Source organism: Schistocerca serialis, unplaced genomic scaffold (genome assembly GCF_023864345.2).
Source record: "Schistocerca serialis cubense isolate TAMUIC-IGC-003099 unplaced genomic scaffold, iqSchSeri2.2 HiC_scaffold_635, whole genome shotgun sequence".
NCBI lineage: Eukaryota > Metazoa > Arthropoda > Insecta > Orthoptera > Acrididae > Schistocerca > Schistocerca serialis.
Window position 1 is genome coordinate 17,501 of NW_026048228.1, and position 5,000 is coordinate 22,500.

Here is a 5,000-nt window from a genome sequence, read left to right on the forward strand (position 1 = left end):
CACGCCTTCAGCTCGCCCCACCGGCAGGACGTCCCACGATACATGCCAGTTAAACACCGACGGGCGGTGAACCAACAGCGTGGGACACAAATCCAACTACGAGCTTTTTAACCGCAACAACTTTAATATACGCTATTGGAGCTGGAATTACCGCGGCTGCTGGCACCAGACTTGCCCTCCAATAGATACTCGTTAAAGGATTTAAAGTGTACTCATTCCGATTACGGGGCCTCGGATGAGTCCCGTATCGTTATTTTTCGTCACTACCTCCCCGTGCCGGGAGTGGGTAATTTGCGCGCCTGCTGCCTTCCTTGGATGTGGTAGCCGTTTCTCAGGCTCCCTCTCCGGAATCGAACCCTGATTCCCCGTTACCCGTTACAACCATGGTAGGCGCAGAACCTACCATCGACAGTTGATAAGGCAGACATTTGAAAGATGCGTCGCCGGTACGAGGACCGTGCGATCAGCCCAAAGTTATTCAGAGTCACCAAGGCAAACGGACCGGACGAGCCGACCGATTGGTTTTGATCTAATAAAAGCGTCCCTTCCATCTCTGGTCGGGACTCTGTTTGCATGTATTAGCTCTAGAATTACCACAGTTATCCAAGTAACGTGGGTACGATCTAAGGAACCATAACTGATTTAATGAGCCATTCGCGGTTTCACCTTAATGCGGCTTGTACTGAGACATGCATGGCTTAATCTTTGAGACAAGCATATGACTACTGGCAGGATCAACCAGGGAGCTGCGTCAACTAGAGCTGAGCAGCCGGCCGCCCGGGAGTGTGTCCCGGGGGCCCGCGCGAACACGCAAGCGTCCGCTCAATTATTCTGCAAACAGGAGGAGGCTGAGCTCCCCTGCACAATACACCTCGAAACCCTCTCAGGTCCCGGCGGCGCGCAGCGCCGTCCTAAGTACTTGGTCGGGTTCGAGAGAGGCGCAATCGCCCGGAGTTTGGCGAGTAGACGCTTTAGGTGCGACCACCCGTGCTCCCAACTGAGCTTGCCGCTGCCGACAGAGGCCCGGGAGCGTGCTGTCGTGGCATTGCCGGCGGGAGACAACACGCGCCACCTACGGTGGCCGGCAGCTCCAACGCCAGCGCCACAGAAGGACAAAAGCCCCACTTGGGTGCCGAAGCGAACTCTCCCAGCACAGCGCACGCGCCAACACGTCCGCACAGCTGCGATACAATCCACCTGCGAGAACCGCAGAGGCGACCGAGCAGCAGACGGCGTCGCGGCGCCGAGCGCCGGGCGGCGGCGCATCCTCAGCGCACACAGTCCTCAATCGGACCAGCACACTGCAGATGTCCACCGCGCTTCGCACCGGGCCCGCGAGGACCTACTTTGGCCGGACGGCGCCGCGTGCAGGGTGCGCCGGCGCGCAGCTGCGCCGCCTGCCGCCTCCGTCGGCCGGCGCGCCTGCCACTGGCCGCCCCCACCAGCCGGCTGTAGCGCGTGCGCCCACGCACCGCGCGGCCAGCACGCCGGGAGGCCCCCCCCTCACCGGCCGGGGACGGTCCCACCCAGCCACCGCCGCGTATCGCTTCACACCCACATGCCATTCACGTTCGTGGGCATGGTGGGTATCGCTGAAACAACCGGTTGGTAGCTCAACCGATCGTCGCCATCACTGATTCACCTCTAGCGAGAACAACCGCACCACAACGGTTTACCAGTTCTTCATTTGCGTAACGTCACCAGCAAACGTAGACGTCCATCGCCATTTGCAAATTCAACGATTGTTGCATGCCTGTGTCAGGTGTCACGACACACTATGTCTGCCCACATACACGCAACAACATGTGCACGCTTCGCGAACACGTGGAAGGTGGCCCCCGTACGTATGCGATGTCCATTGCGCGAACGACTGTCAACCGGCCTCTGTCGCATGTCGCAGATGTGGAACGCAGTGCACCATGCTATCACGGTGTGTGAGAAGAGACGACTACGTCTGACAACACGCGCCACTACATCAACAGACGGCTCATGCTGATCGCCATCCACGGCATACCATACTTCAATCCAGCTCTTATAGGGAGACGACACGTAGCTGAGTGCACAATATTTGGACCGTATGGTTCGCCGTTGTTGGCGCAGTCGTGGTACGGTCACACATGTACCACGATGTATCATTCAGTACATGAGGACCAATGTGCAGTACAGTGTGTGATTTGGACGTACAACATCAGCGGACAGTTGACACAAGCCGTACCACAACGTAGGCTGTGCTTCGCCATGCGAATGCCAATGAACAACTGCGAAGGGCATTGAGCATGTACGTCCTGCTGCCATCCGCATTACAGTGTATAGCTGCAAGGTGTTTAACATGAAGCGATACTCTGGGGACCGGGCAGTGCGAGTAGCAAACTATATTGCGGGGGTTGCAGTTAGGCAACACTACACTAATTTAACGCGTCGTATGACAATTACAGAGCAGGTTAAGGCCCAACGTGTGTTGGGTTAAGGTACAATATAGGTTAGGTTAAGGTACAATATAGGTTAGGTTACGGTACAATATGGGTTAGGTTAAGGGACAATATGGGTTAGGTTAAGGGACAATATAGGTTAGGTTAAGGGACAATATGGGTTAGGTTAAGGGACAATATGGGTTAGGTTAAGGGACAATATGGGTTAGGTTAAGGGGACAATATGGGTTAGGTTAAGGGACAATATAGGTTAGGTTAAGGGACAATATAGGTTAGGTTAAGGGACAATATAGGTTAGGTTAAGGGACAATATAGGTTAGGTTAAGGGACAATATAGGTTAGGTTAAGGGACAATATAGGTTAGGTTAAGGGGACAATATAGGTTAGGTTAAGGGACAATATAGGTTAGGTTAAGGGGACAATATAGGTTAGGTTAAGGGACAATATAGGTTAGGTTAAGGGACAATATAGGTTAGGTTAAGGGGACAATATAGGTTAGGTTAAGGGACAATATCGGTTAGGTTAAGGGACAATATGGGTTAGGTTAAGGGACAATATAGGTTAGGTTAAGGGACAATATAGGTTAGGTTAAGGGACAATATAGGTTAGGTTAAGGGACAATATAGGTTAGGTTAAGGGACAATATAGGTTAGGTTAAGGGACAATATAGGTTAGGTTAAGGGACAATATAGGTTAGGTTAAGGGACAATATGGGTTAGGTTAAGGGACAATATAGGTTAGGTTAAGGGACAATATAGGTTAGGTTAAGGGACAATATGGGTTAGGTTAAGGGACAATATGGGTTAGGTTAAGGCGCAATATGGGTTAGGTTAAGGCGCAATATAGGTTAGGTTAAGCGACAATATGGGTTAGGTTAAGGGACAATATAGGTTAGGTTAAGGCGCAATATGGGTTAGGTTAAGGCGCAATATGGGTTAGGTTAAGGCGCAATATGGGTTAGGTTAAGGCGCAATATGGGTTAGGTTAAGGCGCAATATGGGTTAGGTTAAGGCGCAATATGGGTTAGGTTAAGGCGCAATATGGGTTAGGGGTTAAGGCGCAATATGGGTTAGGTTAAGGCGCAATATGGGTTAGGTTAAGGCGCAATATGGGTTAGGTTAAGGCGCAATATGGGTTAGGTTAAGGCGCAATATGGGTTAGGTTAAGGCGCAATATGGGTTAGGTTAAGGCGCAATATGGGTTAGGTTAAGGTACACATTGTTGTAAGGAAAGGTGTATTGGGGGGGGGGGGGGGGGGGGCGGCGGCGGCGGCGGCCGGTTTGTTGATTGTGATTATAGTAAGTGGATGCCTGCGCATCATCTGATTTGCCACGTCAGGATGCACCTTTGGCTCATGACAGGCGGCGCTCTGATTCCATGCTTGTGGCAGACCTGTGTCTTTCATTCCTGCCATTGTTTGTGTGCTGTGACAGGAGGCAGTATTGTGATGTTGGGTGTACCCCTGTGTAGGACGTGTGTGGGTGTTGGTGGCTTAGCTGAGCAATGGTGGTTGTCGGAAGGGTGGGATATTCTGTTTTGTGAGTGGACCTCCCGGTCTGGTTATGATAGTGTGGATTGTCTAATGTGGCGGAGAGGATGCACTGGGTGTTGTTCCATGCTGGTGCTTACATATTGTCTCTGTGCCTGTTACAGGCAGAGAGTAGTGCGTGATAAGAGTGTCTGGCTGACGTGTGGTTGTGATTGTGAGCAGAGTCTTTCAGCATGTATACGGACAGTTTGTATACATTATCTGTATTTTGATGGCTCTATCTATTACTAATCAGCGCCGTGTATACGTTTCATCCGGTTCCAGTCGAAACTGTTGTATCTCTGTACATTAGTGACACGGCGAGGCCGCCATGTAGTTACTCGTCTCGGCAGCTTCCACCGGTGTATGGCAAATGATTATAAGGAATCAGTCTAGTCGTCAATACCGATAGTGTGACGTCACATGTCTGGGGTGGGGGACGCTGCGCCCTTCTGGTGGGTCATGGCCTAGAAAGACTCTTCCCACGCAGGGGGGGCTTGGACTGTCATTGACTCTTCCGAGTAATATACTTGCCGTACGTTTTTGCGACTGCGAGTGCAACGCTCACCGGTACCGACATGGATGGAGCGCCTCCTAGCTGCCGCTGAGCATCTGCATTCGTACAGAGAGCAACGCGATCGCGTCTGTAGCTCGTACGTGGTACAGCTCGCAGCTCATGTATATGGACAGCGGGAATGTCGCATATTGGACATAACTCTTCATGAAACGCACGTTATAGGGGTGGATTGCACATTGCGAGTGCGAGCAAAGTCCGCCGTTCATCCGCTGGAGTTGCGAGTTGGGCGGTTGGGGTGGGGCACGGACGGGTGCAGGTGGAGTGATTGCCGGTCCACGACTTCGTGCGGCAGAGGCGCTGGCGTTGGGGTGCTGTTGTCGACAGAGGATGCAGGCTTTGTGGGTGGGGTCGAAAGAAGGGCACTGTGGGCCCATGGCTGTCTTAGTCGGCTTGGCGTCTCATAGATGACGGTATCGTCGTTGCAGGAGGTCATGTTGCGGGAGACCTACAGATGGCGGTATGTTTT

At 52.4% G+C, this 5,000-nt stretch overlaps 1 non-coding gene across 1 annotated transcript in view; it reads right to left on the minus strand.

Annotated features, from left to right (window-relative positions):
* The window catches only part of LOC126448858 (small subunit ribosomal RNA), a 1,912-nt gene extending 1,167 nt beyond the window's left edge, over positions 1-745 (minus strand). Inside the window, exon 1 of the ribosomal RNA XR_007584269.1 lies at positions 1-745. This exon is cut by the window's left edge and continues 1,167 nt beyond it. This is a non-coding gene — a ribosomal RNA (small subunit ribosomal RNA).
* Between the last annotated feature and the right edge of the window lie 4,255 nt (positions 746-5,000).